Here is a 22157-nt window from a genome sequence, read left to right as displayed (position 1 = left end):
ATCATGCTTCCTGATTTGGTTCCATTAACATTATCAAAACATGCAAGAAAACCTACGGAACTTGTTCCCCTCATGCAGTGGAGGAACTAAAAAAAAGAGGGGAAGGATACAAATTTCCTATAATTGTTACGTTTCCATGAGTACGGATTCTTAGATGCTAGAACAGAAATCGCAAAATCATAGGCTTCTCTAGAGAGTTTTCTCCTGATTATTTACTTAGATTACTAATCCATCTCTTTATCTGTGTAATGGAAAACTAAGAGGAAGGGAAGGCAGTTGTGCTTAAAGACGGAATTACATTTGAATAAGAAAGAGGTTTCCGGGCTCATTAAGGCAAGTTGAGAGCACAAAGAATGGGCAGTGAGGAATTTGGATCCTGTCAATTATTAGAAATTCACAAATGGATGCTGCAACTGGAGCAGCACTTGAAGCTAAAATGAAGAAGTCAAGTCATAGGAAAGGAAACCCTCTGTAGAAATGCTGTGAGACAGAGAGATGAAGAGATAGCCTGGCTTCATGGAGGAGCATGAAAATTATTAAAACCAGTAGAAACTGAGATAAAACTGATGCATGCACTGCTGTTGTGTTCCGGCTGGAGCCTGATCCCAGTAAAGTGCCTAGATCTCTTTGAAGACTAGGTTGTCTGGCAGCCTTACTTAGAGACTGTGTGCAAAGGCAGAAGGGACTCTCACCTAGATAGAGCACAATAAAATAAAAACTCTTCAGCAACAGAAATGATGGTCTTTTTTTATCACCAAATAGAAAACTCAAGTGGGCTCTTGGAAGGCAAACAAATCGGCTGTTTCCAGATGAGAAAACAAAAAAATTAGACCAAATAATCAGGTTGAAAGAGCATTGCTGGTGAGTCATAAGAACATCAGTAGAAATCAAACTAAATATGTCTTTTCCACCAGAAGATAGTTCCTCTGCTGACTAGAGTACTCAGGCAAGTTAACAATAATGTCAGCAGTTAATAGAATGCAAAAGTGCTGGGAAGTTTAAATAAAATAAGGAAAATACAATGTGATTTCTAATAAAAGTGGGCTTATTAAGAGTGTTAACCTATTAACTTTTTTTCCATGTGAATTTTACTTATGCAAACAGTGTTCTCAGAGTAGTCTTATTCTGACACTGACAACTTTATCTGATATAAATTTCAGAATTTTAAAATAGCTGTTCTCTTCTGGATGGTAATTATATTACAATATGTCTTCTAATCTGCTGTTATGTTCTTTTTATAAAAAAAATTTTTTAGCTATCTAAAATCTATTTCATCGACTTTTTTTCCATTATTTCTTTATTAGTCTTAATATCTGTCTCCTAAATTTTCAGTTTAGGGTAACCCTGAATCTTAATGAAAGTTCAAAGTCATTGTTTATACATGTGACAGGCATGTGCCTCAAGACTTCACAGAGCACTGTGAAGGGCTTGCACCCCTCAGCTGGGACTTTCAGACACAGGATGACCACTCTACATGTCCCAATTACACTGAACTACCAAGACTTGAGAATGATTTTGAAGCTTTGCAAGCTTGACCTCCATATTGATTGTTGATGCAAGGTGTATGTTACATTTGCTTTTGCAAATTCATGACAGATTCTGACTGCTTCTGCTATAACATTCAAACTGGGTACTATGCATTAAAAATTTCTGCTGTAGAGGTAAAACAAACAAAATATCCCACATTTGGCACTGACTTCACCAAAGCAAACTCTGCAGAGACATGTATTCAGAAACACTTCTTTGGATTCACTGCACTGTGCACTATTTTCATAAATAAATGAGCTGCTTTGAAGAACGTGTATGGGTTTCTGAGGTATGAACCAGGACCTCATGACCATGCTCCAGAGTAATGCAGACCCTGATTCCATTAAATAATTTTTATTGAGGTTTCTTGATGCACTTTACAAGCACATTTTAAAGCAGCAGATTTGGTTCTCTTGTTGTGTTGTTGTCATAGAATTCATCACAGTTTACAGAGTGAGATCTGGAGATTAACTTCCTTATGGGCTCTATTAATAATTTTGCTAAGAATATATTCCGGTAAATAAACAAGATTCTAGGCTTTCCGTTTTTCCTGTTGTTTAATCCCTTTCAGTGTGTCCTGGTTTTGACGGAGATAGACTTAATTTTCTTTCCAGTAGCAGGAATAGTGCTGTGGTTTCGATTTGGCATGAGAATAACATGGATAATACATTGATGTTTCTAGTTATTTCTAGGTTGTTGTAGTGTCTATGTAAAGGACTTTTCTGTTTCTCACACCTCGTCAGGGGCACAAGAAGCTGAGAGGCCACAGCTAGGAAAGCTGGTCCGGACTGGCTAAAGTGATGTTGTCTACTATAGGACATCATGCTCTGCAAATAACTAGGGAAAAGAGCTGGGAGGTGGGATCACTGCTTCAAAACAAACTGGACATCAGGTTGTGTTTTATTTCCACATGTGGTGAGCAGTTGCATTTGTGCATCACGTGTGATGATGATGATGATGATTTATTATTATTACTATTAATAGTAATAGTAATATTATCATGGAGAAAAAGATTTGAGGGTGTTGGTTGACACTTGCCTGAACATAAGCCAGCAGTGTGCCCAGGTGTCCAAGAAAGCCAACAGCATCCTAGTTGTATCAGAAATAGCATAGCCAGCAGGACCAGGTAGGTGATCATCCCCCAGTACCACAAATCTTAGGAGGAGCAGCTGAGGGAACTGTTTAGCCTGGAGAAGAGGAGGCTCAGGGGAGACCTTATTGCTCTCTACAACTAGCTGAAAGGAGGTTGAGGTGAGCTGGGGGCCAGCCTCTTCCCAGATAATTAGTGACAGAGGGAATGGCTGCAAGTTGCACTAGGGGAAGTTCAGGTTAGAAATTAGGAGAAATTTCTCTCAGAAAGAGTGGTCAGGCATTGGAACAGGGTGCCTAGGGAGTGTTTAAGGAAAGGTTGGATGGGATACTTAGGAACATGGTTTAGTAAGCAATATAGGTGGTAAGGGGATGGTTGGACTAGATGATCTTGGAGGTCTTTTCCAACCTTCATAATTCTATGATTCTATTATTATTATTTTCCTTTGTTTTCCTATTAAACTGACTTTATTTCAGCCCAAGAGGGATTTTTTTCATTCTCCTCTTCTTTGAGAAGAGAAGGCTGAGCAAGCGGTTTCTTGGTGTTTAGTTACTATCTAGGATTAAACCGTGACACAGCGCTCAGTGGGTGAGTACATCTGGCTGCTTGAGCGAAGGATGCTCCCATCTCAATTGTCCTATCTCATCTACAGCTTTTACCTTTCTACACCTCTTTTGTAGCCCAGGTGCACAGGTGTGCCATGTCAGACCTGGGCATTGGATCCATCCTTTGAGAGTATGGAAGAAGTTTATAACAGGAGTTAAAGACAGAGAGTGTTACATGTTGGGATATCCCAGAGTACTCAAAAGACTCCAGATACACAGCATGGACAATTGATTCAAATGACAAGTGTTCTTTATAACGCTGAAATTCTTTCAAAACATCAGATATCTGAGAAAAATGAAACAACTTTCAAGCTGTTCTCTATAAGTACAAAATCATAGAGTGCATTAGGTTGGAAGGAACCTGTAAAGGTCATCTAGTCCAACTTCCCTGCAGGAAGCAGGGACACTATCTAGATCAGGTTGCTCAGAGCTTCATCAAGCCTGACCTTGAATATCTCCAGGGATGGAACCTCCACCACCTCTCTGGGCAACCTGCTCCAGTGTCTCACCACCCTCATAGTGAAGAACTACTTCCTAAAGTCTAATCTAAACCTCCTCTTTTCTAGTTTAAAACCAATACCCCTTATTCTGTCGCTACAGACCCTTGCAAACAGTCCTTCCACAGCTTTTCTATAGGTCTCCTTCAGGTACTGGAAGGATGCTATAAGGTCTCCTTCTCTTTCTTCTCCAGGGAAGAAAAATAAATTTTTCACCAGCATATACATATATTTTGAATAAAATCATGTGTAATTTGTAGCAGATTTTTCCTCTAAAATTTTGTAATGTTTTTAATATTATATTATCTATACAGCCTTTTGGTTTTTTTCTGCCATACTGCTACATTGCATGTTCTAAATATGAAACCTCTCATCCCCCAAAGAAATCAAAATATTCCTTGTATTTATCTGTTTAGAAATGTAGTCTTAACACTCACAAAATAATGCATTACTTTTATTATGTAGTTTCATAGAATCATAGAATCACAGAATTATAGGGGTTGGAAGGGACCTCGAGAGATCATCGGGTCCAACCCCCCTGCCAAAGCAGCTCCCTAGCTCATATTGCACAGATAGGCGTCCAGGCGGGTCTTGAATATCTCCAGAGAAGGAGACTCCACCACCTCCCTGGGCAGCCTGTCCCAGGGCTCTGTCACCCTCACTGTGAAAAAGTTCTTCTGCATGTTGGTGCGGAACTTCCTGTGCTCCAACTTGCAGCCATTGCCTCTTGTCCTGTCTCCACAGACCACTGAAAAGGGGCTGGCCATTTCCCCCTGCATCCCATACCTAAGATATTTATAAACATTAATAAGGTCCCCCCTTAGTCTTCTTTTCTCTAGGCTGAATGGTCCCAGCTGACTCAGCCTTTCCTCATAGGGGAGATGCTCCAGGCCCTTAATCATCTTCGTAGCCGTTCTCTGGACTCTCTCCAGGAGATCCCTGTCCTTTTTATACCAGGGAGCCCAGAACTGGACACAATACTCCAGGTGGGGCCTGACCAGGGCAGAGTAGAGAGGGAGGATCATCTCCTTCGACCTGCTGGCCACACTCCTCCAGATGCACCCCAGGATCCCATTGGCCAATTCTCCTTTCTCATTTACCAAGGGGGGTACGTTCTCTTTGGCCTGTCTCTTCTGGCCAATGTACCTGTAAAATCCCTTCATGTTGTTTTTAACACCCCTTGCCAAGTTCAGTTCCATCTACGCCTTGGCGTCTTGGTCATGGCTCCTGCTAACTTGGCCAGCTGAACCCCCCAGATACTGTGCCTGTTCCGAGGGGGCTCCAGAAGGCAGCTTGCTCTCATCTGAGTGCTTTGAAAAGTCCTCCTTCATGTAGGACGTTCCTTTGGGCATCTTTCAGGTGCACAGCACCCACCACTCTGGAGACTTGGACTGGGGGACACTTTCCCAGACAGACCTAGAAAGGAAGGTCTCTTCCTGGACAAAAAAGAAAAAAATCTCCTGAGTCTCCTTTCACAGTCTCCCAAGCCGTTTCTTCTCATCCATTGAACTGCTGTGACTGCCTGGATTTTTTCTGTTGCCCAGGAGCAGAACTGTGATGAGGATGGCTGTTTAAATAGATCAGCAGATGTAAATGGGAAAGCACATCTTGGAAGATGGCCTTTCCTCACAGCTCACAAGCACGTAACAAGCCCTGCCTAATCTCAGCCTATGAGGTTCATACCTGTTCTGTTTTTATACCAAGCTAGCTCCAGGCAGTCAAAAACTTACTGTACATAAAAAGCAGAAGGAAGCCCTTGGAGCTCTAGCCCTGGTTTTGCCTTTGCTACTGAGAAGTGTTGTGCTTGCTCATAAATAAGATTTTTGGGCAAAAATCATGCACAGATGTTTCATAGATAGCAAGATGTCCACTGGCATGAAAAACAACAGTAATAGTAATCTTTCTGAATGAGCTTCATATGAATTCCTCCTTAAATTATGCTGAAACCCTTATATTATGCAATATTCCCGAGAAGTACATCAATCTGGGATTAGGCAGGCTCATCCCCACCACCTGGCGCTAGTTCTTCAGCCCTTTATGCTCTGAAGCAAGTTTTGATGTTTTAACCAGGATAAATGCTGATCCCATTGAAGTCAGCAGGGATTTTTCCATCAATTTCAACCACAATTCTACAGGACTGCTAATGAAGAAGTAGAGATGAGGAACCCTGGACTCCCAGTCAGCGGCTGCTTTGCAAAAACCAAGAGAGCAGCACTGGGATGTGGTTGTGTGAAATGAGAGTGGTGAAGAGACCACTATGAGTTAGACACAGGGAGGAGTGTGGAAATTTATTGACTTGGATTTCCCTGTGGAACACTGAATAATTCAAATGAGCAATAAATTACACTTTTCTGGTCATGAAAGACGCCACATTCAGCTATAGGGCACTCAGGAATGCAAGAAGAGACACCCTCCTCCAGGGTTAAGTCTGATAAATGTTTTATATTCTTTACCATTTCTCTGATGAAAAAAAGCTGCTTTCCTAATTTTTTTCAAAAAAATATTTCCTGATCAGACTCTGAGTGTGCAAAGAAGCCCGGTAGCAAAAAAACCAAAAAAACCCCCAAAAAACCCCAAAACCCCAAATAAAAAAATCCCACCAAAAAAACCAACAACAACAACAACAAAAAAAGCAGGCTAGGGAAATCAAGTTCATATTTGTCCCTGATGTGGTTTAACCCCAGCTGACAGCTAAGCACCACGCAGCCACTTGCTCGCACACCACACTCACACACTCCCCCCAGCGTGGTGGGGGAGTGAATTGGAAAAGCGAAAGACATAGCTTGAGATAAAGACAGTTTAATAAGTAAAACAAAAGCTGAGCAGGCAAGAAACTGGTTGGATGGCCAGGTCCAAAGAGTTGTGTAAAATGGAGTTGAATCAAGTTGGTGGTGGTGTCCCACAGGGCTTGCTGCTGGGGCTGCTCCTAGTCAACATCTGTATTGATCACCTGAATGCAAGGATAGAGTGCATCCTTAGGAAGTTTGCAGATGTCACTAAGATGGGTAGAGGTGTAGATCTGCATGAGGGTAGAGAGGCTCTGCAGATGGATCTAGACAGGCTTGATTGATGGGCCAAAGCCAATAGTATGAATTTCAACAAGGCCAAGAGCAAGCACTTCGGCCACAACAACCCCCAGCAGCCCAACAGATCTGGGGCAGAGTGATTGAAGAGTTGACCAGCAGAGGGGGACCTGGGGCTGTTGACAGACACCTGGATGAACATGTGCCAGCATTGTGCCCAGGTGGCCAAGAAGTCCAATGGCCTGTGTCAGAAACAGTGAGAATAGCAGGACCAGGGAGGTGACCCTGGTGAGGCCGCACCTCAAGTACTGTGTGCAGCTTTGGGTGCCACAGTATAGGAAGGACACCGAGGTGCTTGGGAGAGTGCAGAGAAGGGTACCTAGGCTGGTTAGGGGTCTGGAGAACAGTTCTTATGAGGAGACACTGAGGGAGCTGGGGCTGTTCAGCCTGGAGGAGACTCAGGGGAGACCTTATCACTGTCTACAGCTACCTACTACAACAGGAGGTTGTAGTGAGGTGAGTGTTGGCCTCTTCTCCCTAATAACTAGTGACAGTTCAAGTTGCACCATGAGAGCTTCAGATTGGATATTGGGAAAAAGTTATTCACCAAAAGAGTGCTGAAGCATTGGAACAGGCTATCCATGGAGGTGGTGGAATCACTGTCCCTGGAGCTATTAAAAAAATGGGTAGATAGGGTGTTTCAGGAGATGGTTTAGATGTTGCAGTGGTGTAGCACTGATGGTTGAACATGATGATCTTTAAGCTCTTTTCCAGCCATGATGATTCTATGATTCTCAGTAAAGCAGACAAAGCATTCTATCACCGCTGCCCATGGGCAGGCAGGTGTTCAGCCATCCCCAGGAAAGCAGGCCAGTTGGGGTTAGCTGTCCTGGTTGTGTCCCCTCACAACTCCTTGTGCACTCCCAGCCTCCTCACTGGTGGGGTGGAGTGAGAAGCAGAACAGGCCTTGTCTCTGTGTCAGTACTGCTCAGCAGTAGCTGAAACATACCTGAGTTACCTAGGGAATTACAGGCCGGTGAGCCTCACCTCTGTGCCTGGGAAGATCATGGAACAGATCCTCCTGGATGACATGTTGGAGCACATGAGGGATGAACGTGTGATCTGGGACAGCCAGCACGGCTTCACCAAGGGAAGGTCAAGCCTTACCAATCTGGTGATTTTCTATGATGGAGTGACAGCATCGGTAGATAAAGGGAAGGCAACCGATGTCATCTACCTGGACTTGTGCAAGGCCTTTGACACAGTCCCCTACCACATCCTTATCTCTGAATTGGAGAGATGTGGATTTGATGGGTGGACCATCCAGTGGATAAGAAACTGGTTGAAAGGACGTAGACAAAGGGTGGTGGTCTATGGGTCTATGTCCAGGTGGAGGCCGGTGACAAGCGGTGTCCCCCAGGGGTCTGTCTTGGGACCGGTGCTCTTTAACATCTTTATCAATGACATTGATGATGGAATTGAGTGCACCCTCAGCAAGTTTGTGGATGACACCAAGCTGAGTGGTGTAGTCGACACAAGAGAAGGAAAGGAAGCCATCCAGAGGGATCTTGACAGGCTGGAAAGGTGGGCCCAGGTGAACCTGACGAGGTTCAACACTGCGAAGTGTCAGGTATTCCACTTTGGCCGGAAAAATCCCAGACACATACACACAGACTGGGAGAAGAGCTCCTTGAGAATAGCCCTGCTGAGAAGGACCTGGGTGTCATGGTTGATGAGAAACTTAACCTGAGCCAGCAGTGTGCTCTTGCAGCTCACAAGGCCTGGGCTCCATCAGGAGAGGGGTGGCCAGCAGGGAGAGGGATGTGATTGTCCCTCTCTACTCTGCCCTTATGAGGCCTCATCTGGAGTACTGTGTCCAGATCTGGGGCTCGCAACAAATGAAAGATGTAGAACTGTTGGAGAGGGTTCAGAGGAGGGCCACAAAGATGATTAGAGGGCTGGAGCACCTCCCCTATGAAGAGAGGCTGGGGGAACTGGGCTTGTTCAGCCTAGAGAAGAGAAGGCTACAGGGGGACCTCATTGCAGCCTTCCAGTACCTGAAGGGAACATACAAACAGGAGGGGAATCAACTTTTTAAAAGGGTAGACAATGGCAAGACAAGGGGGAATGGATTAAAGCTAAAGGAAGGAAGGTTTAAATTAGATACTAAGGGAAGTTTTTTACAGAGAGAGTGATGAGGTGCCGGAACACGCTGCCCAGAGGGGTGGTAGATATGCCACCCCTGGAGGTGTTCAAGGCCAGGCCAAATGGGGCCCTGGGCAACCTTGTGTAGATCCAGGCCTTGAAGCTGGTGGCCCTGCCTGTGACATGGGGGTTGGAACTCTGTGATCCTTGGGGTCCCTTCCAATTCATGCCATTCTATGATTCAATGATTCTATGGTTAGCAATACTGTTTTTAACACAGCCCCACGCTAGCTACTATGAAATACATTAACTCTATCAACCCAAATCAGCACACCCCTCATACCACTTGAACAATCAGGGGGTTTTGCCTTCTGATAGCACCAGATTATGTTGAAATTTAAAAAATAAAACAACAAAAAACTGAAAGTCTTCATGTTTCAGAGTTTTTTCTCTTCTTAATCTTTACCTTTCAGATCTTACTTTTCAGAATAAAAATCATATTTCTTTATAAAGTTCATGGCATAATTAGAACTGCTTCTACAGAAAGTCTGATTGGAAGGAAGAAATTATCTGAGTCATGTCAAATGTCTGATAAGCAGTTCAATAAATCTGAACAGTAACAGAATTATTTTAAATTAAAGCAGTAGAGCAATTTCTGTCCTTTATCTGTTCTTCCTGGCTCCAGCACTTTGCTCAGAAGGGTAGATATTTTAAAGCTATTTCAACCCAAATGCTTTCTTGACCCCTTTTTGTTGGAGGAAGCAACTACAACATGGTCTGAAAAACATTACGAGGTACCATTGCAATATATCAACAGAATTGCACATTTATGTAATTTACCTCAGTAAAGTGAATCGGCTTTTCTAAACTTCTTTTAGTTGTAACACTCTTAATCATATTATTGGCAGAGCTTCTAGCACTGCCTATTCTCATTACTCACCAAGATCCTGTTTTCAATGGGATAGGTCTTTTCTAAAATTGAACCATTTAGGATGAAATATTCTATGTCAGAAGACTGCCTCAGCGGGAATTGGTGATTATCATAAAGTAGTGCTGATAACTGTAATTTCAACCAATATCCTTCAGGTAATTCCAAAAAGGAAGATTGAAAGAAAGTGTATCTCCATCTTAAAAATTCTGTGATACTTCCTCACTCCCTTCTCCCAACCCTCATTTGAAAAGCCACTCTTTGGGGCAGGAATTTAAATTAGGCAGAAAAAACCCTCTGGAATTGCATGACTTGTGAAGACTTAATGGAAATTTGCCTGCATTTGGGCAAAACTAAGACCCGTAACAATCTGCAGTTTTGATTAGTAGCTGTGAATTGTTCTATGTTGTTATACTACATGAGATAAACGAAAGCATTTCCAGAAAGGATTTATTTTTTCTTTTACTGTAGTCCTTCTATCTATGTCTAAATAGAGAACTCAGGAACACACGTGTGCTTCTGGCACCCATGATACCTCTTCAGAGCTCATACCAATGCACCAGCTATGTCTTCCAGGTGTGCGGTGGAAACAGCAACACTGAAGATCATGAGGTCCTCAGAAACAACCATCAAATTTATATGAATAACCTTTTGAAATAGCGTCACACATTCACCAGAGAAAAAGATACTTGTTGGAACAGTGATCCCATGGTGTGCCCTGAGGGAAGACTGGCTTTCTGATTGTCATGCTTAACATTATCTTTGTTCTATAGTGACATTTAGAAGTTATGCTGGTTTGTTTTGTTTTGTTTTTTTTTTTTTTAATTTTGGCTGGGTTTGGGGTTTGTTTTGGTTTTGTTTTAAATGGAAACAGCCTCATTCTTCCGTATGCTTATTTCTCAGATCATCTAGCAATGTTCAGGTATCCATCTGCTGCCAGCTATGGAAATTTATCTACATGTTCTGCTGCTCCTTTCCTCTACTAGTTTAGTTAACTTTGGCATATGTCAAGAAAATTTTGCAATTTTCCTCAGGACTTTACAACTCACATATGGACATGCAGTGTTTGAAACTTCATATTTTAATTTCCATTGTTACTTGTTACTTGTTATTCAGAATAATAAACTGATCCCTTAATTAAGTAGAGGTTTGTTCATAATTCCAAGGCAAACTTTGTGAAGAAACAGAATTAGTTTAGTCAGAAAATGCTGTCCCTCACTTGTGTGTCTTCTCCTGAAATGGAAACATGCAAAATTTTTAAAAAATCATTGTTTTTTTTATTTTGCCTCTTTTTTCCAAACTCAAAACATGACATACACATGCAAGAACTACCTAATAATATAATGGCTCAAATATTTAGCACCCTTGCAGAGAGACAGGAGTAGCAGATCTCATGTCTTTCACACATCAGAGCTCAAAAAGAAAACTAGTATGCTTTAAAAAGAAAGAACGCATGGGAGAAGAACAAAACCGGGAAAAGAAAAACCTACCTACGCATTTCTTTTTAATTTAAAGCCTCATTCAAAAGCTCTCATGAGATTTGAGGGATGATTATCCAAAAAAATTACTGCCAGAAATTCATACTTAATTTCATTAAATCACCAAAAGTAATTTTCAGGCAATAATGAAGCATACCTCATGTGCAACACTTTGTAAAAATTGTTACATCTATATTATCGATGATGAAATGGAGCATGTTAGATATACCCAAAACACATCATTTGCATTCACCCCTCACATCTCTTTTCTCTGAGCAAATTCTTGGTCAAAGCCAAACAAACTAGCCTGAAGATGAGATATACTGAAGCAATGAAAGGGAGCAGTTGGTCTTCCCATGCTTGGTTGCGAGATGATGGCGACATCAATTTAGATGCAGCCAGTCACCATGACCCCACATAAGGTATAACTGAAATCTTCCTGCTAGATAACAATGCTGCCAGTTTTAATCCCCGTTTTCTCTAGTGCCTTCCTCTGGCAAAGTAAATGCTGATGGTTTTACCACTTAAAGTTTGCTGTTTGATTCATGCAGAAGACAAATGAAGATGCAGGCAGTCAGCCAAGTGGCCTGGTCTGATTTTTTTGTAGGTCTTCTTTTGTGTTTTCTTCTTTGTTTTGCTCCCAAATATTGAATGAGAAGGCACACAAACCATACATTTGAGGTTATACAGATGCTGATTTAAATATAGATACGTAGTGTTGATGGTTAAAGAGCTCTAGAATTTCTTTTAAAGCATTTGTTCTCTCTCATCGTGTACATGGGTCTGTCTGCACATTTACAGAATTAAAGCTGAATCTCTAATTTCTGGAAGCTTTAAACCTCTAATCTCATTTAGGCTCTCATCTTCACATTATGTATTTAATTTTTTATCTCTAAAGGTGTCTACCATTTGAGCTTCAACAGTAGAGATCTTAGTAAGAGATTTGCTAAGAAGAGAGTGAATATAAATATTTGCTAGTTGCATTTTATGACTATTCCTGTAGTCATCAGTAAAGATGCTGTTTCACGTTACAAACTTCTAGTAATCACATGGCTTCTTTTTCCAGAAGATACTAATTCAATTTTTCTGAAGATGCTGCATTTTTTTTTTTTTTAAAGGAAACAAAAAACCTAAAACCTCCCAAATAATTTTAGACTTTTTTTCATTTTCTTAATGTTTATTTCAGTTCATTTTATAAAAGATGTTTTTACTATATCTGCCAAACACTACATGCCAATGTTTGGAGTCTTTCAAAGCAACTAGGCAAAATTTTAAAGGATTAAAAGAATACGTGGTGCTTTTCTTAAGATGATATCGTATAGTGTCCTTTTATATATTTATGCATACATGATTTTGACTGTAATATTGGCAATTGAACCCAACTGATAGGATAGCTGTTGCTGAACGTCATCTCCAATGCATTATTAAATCAGTCAGGAATTGATATCTGTTATAGAATAAAAATGAGCTGAAAGAAAGACGAGTCTCTCTCTTTAAAGGCAAAGTACCGTATAGGAATATATTACATGTGCAGGTAGATGTGGCTCTTAAAACATCTAACGATAGTTTCCTATTTTCTTTTGAGATTATTTTCACTCACTTGGACAGATTTACATCCTGAGGTTCACATACACTTGTATTATTTTGAATGAACCTAAGTAACTTTGTATGTAGAGATCAGCTACAGAACATAAGGCTATTCATTATAGTGTACATTAACTTGGGGCTATTTATTAGTAGAGTTTTATACGGTCTTGAGAAATAGAAGTATTTCCTAGATAATTTAGATAGATAATTCTTAGGAAATACCTTTATAAATTGAATGTTTCAAGCTATAAATTGCAGACAGAATTGATATAGCCAGCAAGACACAACGTAGTGGAAAAAAATCCGAAGTCAAGAGCCATGTGACACTACAGTTACAAATGAAATTTTCAAGTTGACTTTTCTGAGGAAGAACAAAATATGGAAGATTGTTCTGGTCTCACAAGAGTTATCATAAATGAATATTTATTTATGTTTTGCTGAGAAATTTTATCGTGTTTTATCCAGTATAAGTCTGCCTAGTATAATACTAAAGGTTACAGTAATTTTATTTTTTTAATCTCATCTCATCTCTTATACTGGATACTTCAGCGTTTTTTCAAACTACTCTATTACTTTAATAAAAGCAAAGTGAGTTAATACAGTGCTTGGAATAACACATTTTCAAACAGATTCACAAAAGAAAATGGTATTAAAATATATTTAATTAAACTTTCCCTTCATGTATTATTTCATTATTAGATGTAAGGCCCTGTATCCATATGCTGTGAATGAGGAGTCTTCCCAATTTAAAACTTTTCTCAAGTCTGAAAATATCCATTAGGCAAGTCTACAAATTGCTGACAGCTTCTGTCTGGAAGTGTGGGGTAAAAAGGTTAAAAACGGATGTCAGGATCATTTACAATTGAGTATTGTATGTCTGTGGCTGCCCCAAAATGAACAAATCGATACATGTATCTGCTCTTCATAAGAAGTATCTAATGAATGAGCAGTGGAGATTTCTTCTGTTGTGTTTTAGAAGACATTTTTATCTCACTTTGGTGGAGAAAAATATCTTGACTTGAAGAACTGAGTTTAAATTTTCAGTTCAGAATACTTTTCCCCTTTCATTTCTTCATAAATGTGCATTTTATCAATGATGGACTCTACCAGGCTTCGTGCTAATTATGAAGTTAGCCTATTTGATTTTGGCACTTACTGTGTTTTATCTCACTTTGTCTCCACCAACAACTAACAGTGTCATCGGATGGATGATCTGCCACTTCAGACAGGCATACACACCCGGCAGAATTTCAGCTGAGGAAGAGCTGTGTGTTTCAGTACCTCTTTTCCTCAACTCCCTTGAGGAGTGTGGGTAAAAAGCATCTCGGCACTCTCTTAAACTGCTCTTTTCCTGTCAAGTGGCTGAAAAATAAGTTAGAAAATCTAAGTCTGAGCTGTTCCCAGAGTGCCAGAGATGCTGAAACACGCAGAAAATTTATTTCTGATCTACATCATTTGCTGTAAGAAAGGGTTTGTGTTAAATCCACAGAGAGTTCATGCTGAAGAATGCATCCAAGAGTGACAAAGTCAAAACAGTGTTTAAGTTACCCACAGAAATTGGTCTGACTACTATGTCATCAGCAAGAATCATGTAAAAAAACTCTCGTGCTGACAGCAAATATCATTGCCTTCCAACCTCACAGCATGCAGTGACATTGCCAATGTATTTTGACTTAGCCCCTGAGGCAGCTGCAGTTTCCCATAGCATGCCACCTTGGTGTTTTGCCATTGAAATTGGAAGGCAGTGGTCGGATTTTAATGGCTGTGCAGCCAGCTGTGACAGTACATATCACACTCCGTACTGTCCCTAACCTGTGGATGAATGCCCTGCACTGCCTTGTTTCTGCTGTCTCTTGCTACACACTCTGCCTTTTGAAAAAGTGGTGATACACTTGTACCATCCCTATCTCTGGTACAGCACAACTTTCTGTGGAGGTGGTGTATCCACCAGTGGATATAAGGATTTTCCCCAGGGTTATCTGGGCATCTACAGGCCTCACAAATGTGAACTCCTACTCTGTGCTTGATTTCTTCTCTTTCTTCAGCCACGAGATGAACCTTATTGCAGTAGGCCATGGGACAACACCAGAGCATTCAGAGCTCAGGTACATCCCTGACTCCGGATTGTTCCAGGGGACCAAACCACCACTGTTGCTTTTAGACATACAGAAATACAGGTCACTTTATAGATTACTGCGTTCTGGGAGGTGGATTGATCTCTGCCTTTGTATCGCTCTCATTTTGTCTTGATGAGTTTCCATTTCTACGAAAACAATTAAATACGGTCTTCTTCAAAACAGTCTCAAAAGTTCAGTCAATTTGCACAAATTGAGGGCGCAAATTTAGAAATTAATGGTAACATTGTACAAAAGTGCCACATGAACCAGTTCCTTACATCCTTTGGTCACATAATCCCACTGACTTCAGCAGACACTAGCTTAAACCTAAGCAGCAAGGCTTTGATTATGTTTTTCCTTTCAGAGTGAGCAAATGACTCACAGCAGTCAGCTTGACAAACAAAATCACGTTTTCCAGTCATGAATAATTAGTGATTAAACTTTGATGATACATTTGTTTATCATCTTTGATTCAAAGTATAGTTTGTACCTGTAGAGCTTAGCCTTGCCTTTGTTCATGTACTACATCTTGCATATATGGCTTTGTAAATGTGCACTTAGTAATACATTATTTGTGTTATGTGGTGCTCAATTTACATTCTGTTATTTCTGCTCGCTGCAACAGTCTAACTTTGGAAAAGATTAAGACTAGATACACAAACACCAATGCAAACTGAGGCTTGGCCAAACATTTGTGACATTTTCTCTTACAAGAGGTACTCTCCTGATCACAAATCATGACTCATGTTGTGTTAATATAGTCCTAAAGAACATTAGAAAAAGCCTGTTTTGCTCAAACAGATGTTCACAAGCAGTTTTTCCCTCTTCATTTTAAACTGATTTTTGGCTAAAAAGTACTCTTTGAAGATGAAAACAATTAATTTTTAACTGAACATATGATTTGTACTTCAAGACATTTTCAAGAGGTAAACGTAATTTTTCTTCTTTTTAATAATTTTCTTTATCAAGTACAATCTATTTTACTTCTTACACATCACTATTTTCAGGACATACAAATAGAATCTGAATATTTATGTATTGTCAGTTGAAATTAGCTTTTCTCAGTTATTACTTCACAGTCATAATGAGATGATAATGTGTCTTTGTATAATTCAAGAGCCAGCTGGAAGCTTCTTGTCCTTGCTGCAGTAGCCTGATGTTAATTCAGCCGTTTCTTTTGATGTGAGGAGAGCTGTATTTGATATTTGCTAATTTATTCTACGTGACATGTCTGTTGTGACATAGCGAGTTTGGATGACTGCTACTTCAAAATGAATGTAGTGCACTCTCATGTCATTTGCCCCATCTAAATTACCTCTTACCAAATCCCGTTTAAGTGATCATAGTGATTTGTCTTCCACTAGACTTATGTATTAACTATATATTAACTATGTGGCTTCTCTCTTTTTCCCCATTTTAAGAAATTGCAAGCTATTAAACACAAAAGCCAGGAAGGTATGCAAACAATGTTTTTAAAAATTATAAATATGATTAAAGGAAATAATGAAGTGTGCTGTAGGTAGAAGGTTTAAAATACAAGGGGGAATGGAGAAAAATTATACTTCCTGACATCAGGGTAATTATGCATATCATAGCCTGAAGAGATGATGAGAGTTAATAACAAACTATGGCTGTTCCTTCAGCTTTACATCTTTTCTAGCAGCCTTATTTCACATTCTTGAGTAAGTGAGGCCTTAAGCTGCTGGTAATTCAATGTATTGCTGACGGTGTCTCTGCAAATAATAACTTTTCAATATGATAAAAGGTGGCACAATCAGGTGTTTAGTAAGGAGATAACAATAAATCCTTCTCTAAGTCTTGTCTGATATATGTCTTTGAGTTGGGTATAGAGATGAGATTTCTGAAAGCTTTGCTCTCTTGCTGAGTAGTTTTTTTAAGCCTGTGTTTTGAATTGATGTTGTAGTCAGAAAGAGGGGAAAAAAAACCCCATGTCTAAACTATGAGGTTTGGAAGGGCATGGAATTTTTGCATTTGAACACTTCATTTTTAGAGTTTTTCTTCTAGTTTTCTTTTTTATCTTTCTCTCCTCTCCACCTTCTTTAATTTTTTTAATTTCTTTTTTACTTTTGCAAGAAAAAGGAGAATAACACAACAAGTTAGAAGGAAAGAATGATATATCAAAATATTTTTAATTGCTTTTTTGATGGCTTATAATAAAAAAGGAAACATTTCAGAATTTTTAATACCGTTTTTTAGTGTTCACTTATGAAAAATACTTTCCATTCTTCTTATTCTCCAAAGTGACCATTGTATTCATGGCTTTGTGGAGTCTACAGTGGTGCTTATCTGCAGCTGTCAATTCATTTGGTCCCCCAGTTCCATGTTCCTGAATTCATCCCCACAAGCCAGCTTAGTTTTCAGATGTGTAAAAGGTGAAGTTGTGGAATAGGACTGCAAGAAACCTGGTATTGGAAGTTTCAATATGACTCTCAGTAAGTATGGAAACACAGAGCCTTTGAATACAATATTTTACCAGAATTTATTATGTCTTACTTTAGTGCAGCACGATTATCAGGTTGGCATTGCCCTACATTGTTTTTTCTATGCAAGATGAGTGGAAAGGTGAGGTTTGTATCAGTAGTTCTAGACAGAAGATATCAGATATGCAAACCTTTAAGAAAGAAGGAAAATAAGTATGGCTGCATCTAATTTACAAAATAAAATAGAGCCAGGGACCACTCTGAGTTGTTTTAACTGAAGAGTTTTGGACTCAGGAAGGGAAAATATCCCTTTTTCTAGTAGATTAAGTGGCATTAATATAGTTTTCATATATTTTGATAATTTGCTTTAGGTTTTAAAACAACTGAGAAAATTTTGGTTGGCTTCACATTCTTTTGGGGGTTGTTATGAGCGTATCTCATCTCTGTCCAAACGTCTTTTTTACTCAACAGGGATTTTTTTCCCCAAAAATTATAATGTGTGTCTCTGAGAGACATTTTTTTTTCTCATGAAAAGTGTTTTGTTCTCTTAGCATGGCAATAAGGTTGTTTAAGTATAGAGAGATCCAGTCATGCTAATGGAGTTAATTACTTCTGTCGTATTAAAGCAGTTGGGAGGGATTTGCCTGGGCGCTAGCTGTGCCATTTGCCACAGCTGCCTGTGGGTTGGGAAGTGCTGGCCAGCCTCATTAGTACAATGATTAATGTCTAGAGGAACTCTGCCAGGCACCCAAAAGCCTTTGTATCTTTTTTTTTGAGTTCTTTGGAGAAAATTACAAATCCTGGCAGACTTGCCATTTAGAAAACAACAATCCAAGAGCTCTCAAAGATGTCTTGAGAACAGGTGAGCACTCACCAGAGGAGCTCCCAATCTATTTGCCAGAAGCATGCTGTGTATCTAAAAGTGGTCAAAAAATGCTGCTGAGGAAACTGCAGAATGTGCCAGATTTAATAATGCTTAGACCAAAAACTGGGTAAATAGGAGCTTTAGAGAAAAACTAACAAGCTGTATACAATCAATAGAGATAATATGGAGGGTTAATCTTGGCTAGACGCCAGGTGCTCACAAAGCGTCTCTATCACTACCTGATGGGAGAAAATAAGATGAAAAAATCCACATGGGTCAACATAAAGGCAGTTTAATAAAGCAAAAGGCCACACACAGGAGGAAAGAAAAATAGCCTGAAAGATTTATTCTGTACTTCCCCTCAGCATGTGACATCCAGACACTTCCTGGGAAGCAGGGCTTCAGAATGTGTAGTGGTTGTTCCAGAAGATAATCATAATAAATAAAAAATGCTCTCACTTTCTCCTCCTTTCTCTCAGCTTTTATTGCTGAGCAGATGTCATACGGTATGAGATATCTGTTTGGTCAGTTTGGGTCAGCTGTCCTAGCTGTGTCCCCTCCCAGGATTTTGCCCACCCCAAGCCTACTGGTGAGGGTGGGGGGGATGTAGGAGAGACAGCTCTGATGCTGTGCCAGCACTGCTCAGTGGTAGCCAGAATGCCAGTGTATTATTAACACCTTGCTCCCTACCAGTGCACAGCACATCACTATGAGAGCTGCTCTGGGGAAAATTAACTCCATCTCAGCCAGACCCACTACAGATAAAGAGAAAGACTCTTCAGTGTACTGAAGATATCGATGGTAGCCAGACTGCTATGAAAGGGTAACAGAATGAGACTGTTGGAGGAGGCTTTTGGAAGATCTCTGACATATGGCTTTTGTGGCTTGAGTTCCTAATAATGCCTGGTTTGGACTTATCAAGGTGGTAAATCTTTCCATGAGGAGGCAGCTGCAAATCCAGGTGTAATGTTGGTGGAAACTAAGAGGTAATGTGCTTCAAACTACTCTTGGGAAAAAATGTACAGAAGGTTAAAAGAAATTGTCTAGTGGTTGCAAACACTAAAAACCTAAAGCTGGTTTAAAATAGTTCAGAAAATGAGCATGTCTTTTGAGTTAACTCCACAAATATTCAAATGAGAGTTCAGAATGTGAAAGAGCAGAAGATTTGGAACAAATAAATTGAGTTAAAAAAGAACTGGAGAAAAATATTGGAATGGAAATCTTTGAAAGTGGCTTATTTGTGTGAAATCTGATTTTACAAAAAAGTGTACATATAACAAAAAGGACGTTATTTGAAAACTTATCTTGGGTGTCTCATGAAATGCCAAAATGTCTGTTGCACGTCTTTCTTACAAAGTTTAAATGTAGATGACTCATCCCGTTTCTGAGCACTGACAACAAGAGCAAAGAAAAAACCCTCCAGAAAGCCAAGTTAAAATGGATGTCAAGGAGAGCCATAATGGTTTAGAGGAACGCCAGAAATAAGCTGACAATCTAGGAAACACATGTCCAGAAAGAACAAGTTGTACAGCATAAGAATGACAATCTAATGTTTGAAATGAATCAATGTGCTTTGCCCTCAAGGATAAAGAAAAATTCACAGATGTTACTGTCACAAAGGACTATTATGGTTATCATCTAATCTCCTTCATATTTTAAACATAATTCCTGGATTTAATAATAACAGCTTTCTACTTCACAAGCAGATTCTTTTCAATAACTATTTTCAAAGAACATCAATTTCTGCATTTTTTTATCAAAAAGATTCACCTTTATCTGGGAAAACTCAGTAAATACTACCTTTAATATAAAAACTTGTATTCTCGCATCCTTCCAAGTGCCCTCCAACCTAGTTGGAATGTCAAAACTCTTGGATGTCCCTAAGGATCATAATCTTCAAAAGGGAAGTGAGACTGGCAAATTTATTAGAATGAACCTAGATTGTGATCTTTATTATTATGGGGGAATATATTACAATAATATTCTAAAATATTATACTGTAGTAAAGAGTATTCTTAGAGACTGAAGTACCAGCTTTGAGTGTGTCAGTCCATAGTCCCAGAAAAATCTACAGTGAGAAAGAGTCATCCCTTGGAAAATTAATGACCTGTAAGGCAATGCATTCTCTTTAATGGAACTGCAAACACTTCTCATTTTCTAAAGCTGCCAGAAGAAGAATGAGTCCTTCTCTGCTGTACAGTCTTTCTACCACAGCTCTGAGCAAGCTGATGTTACTTGGTGTAAAAAAATATCAGGAGCAGAGCACACGTCAGAGGTCTTCTGCCATTTGCTATCTGGTGCAACTACTCCTAGAATGAGCCCTGCTGTTTCTCTGCTTGCCACATCTCAATCACTCCACTACCCATGTCTCACATTTTCCATCCTTTTCAAATGCCAACGGGCATCTATTAAAACTAGCTGTATTAAAATAACTATAAAGTGTATTTTGCAAAGGCTCAGAGTTCAGCTGACTCAAACCTGGCTCTTTTTTTTTCTCCAAAGCTTTCTTTTCATTGAGAAAATGGCTTATATAGTCAGCCTTTATCCATTTCCTTTTTATATCGTTTGCAATGAAGATTTTTTAAAAATTCATATAATCTATAAAGAATCATGTCTTTTCTCCACATGAAGCTGCCAAGCAGTGTTTCTTTCTCTTTCACTTACTCTTGTTTTTTAATCACTGGGACTTCCGCTATACCTGGCATGAATATTAGCCTTAATCTGCATCCACTTTGAATTTTATGAAGCACAGTTTAATGGTGTATGTATTTCTTCATGAAATGTTCAAATTGAACATTCCTCTTCTCCCTTAACTGCTACTATTTTTTTCCAGCTTCTGTGAGAGACAGAGATCCTGTAGTGAATAACTCCCTTTTAGTGAAATTTTGAACACCCACAGATTGCTTTCAATCCAATAGATGTTATGCATTCAGCATCTACTTTTTTTAAGACTAGAATATTAGGACTTTTTATTTTTCCTTAAATGACAACTGTAATGGTAATGTGCCACATTAAAATTAAAATGCTTTAAAATAATAGGTATCATGTAACTAAACTGATGAAAATGACAGATTGAAATGTTTCACCATTAGGTTAATTCATCTTCCTTTACTTTAACAAAACAGTTTCAATTTCTTTTGTTTTAGGAGAAATTTTTCAAATATAGAGCTGTGTCTAAAGGCACATAAAAACAGAATTATTCTTTCACTTGTCTGACATCTGTCTGTATCTAGATTCAGGGCATTAAGACAAGGCAGAAACAAAAATTGGCTCATCATTTCAAGGGATGTGAAAAAACGCTGCGAAAAGCAAGTTGCTTAAGTATTTTTTTTATATTTCCAATACAAAACTGAGCAAGGATCTAGGCTTGCTCAATGAATGGAGGAGTGAAATGACCAAAAGTTCTCTGTGTGTAGGTGAGGTGGGTGGAAGCAGAAGGAAACATCTGTATTGTCTAGAGACAATAGTGTCCTGCCAGTGTCTAAATATAATTCCTTATCAGGAAAGAGTTCAAAGACCCAATCTCAGAGCCATTGATATGTTCATACTGAGCTGGCTTGTGTAGTTATTGGGCTGTGAGCAAGACATGTGCCTAGAAGTGTCTTTTCTAGCACAAGCCAGACACACAGTAATGAATCTAAAACTTTTGCTGTACCCACTAGTCTAGAAATGTTGTCCATGGTGAGATGCTGTGGCTTTATTCTTCATGTCCCTTACTTATTAGAGAAGGACATTTAACTTTTCCAGTCAAGATGATTAACTGTCAAAGGACACACTTAAGCACCAGCGATATGCACCTGAATTTAATAAAAGTTGCCATCAGACCTCAGAAATTCTTATTCACTCTGTAATTG

This window comes from Gallinula chloropus (assembly GCF_964237585.1).
Source record: "Gallinula chloropus genome assembly, chromosome: 3".
NCBI classification, from domain to species: domain Eukaryota; kingdom Metazoa; phylum Chordata; class Aves; order Gruiformes; family Rallidae; genus Gallinula; species Gallinula chloropus.
The sequence above is the reverse complement of the archived record's forward strand: the minus strand, read 5'-3'. Positions refer to the sequence as shown.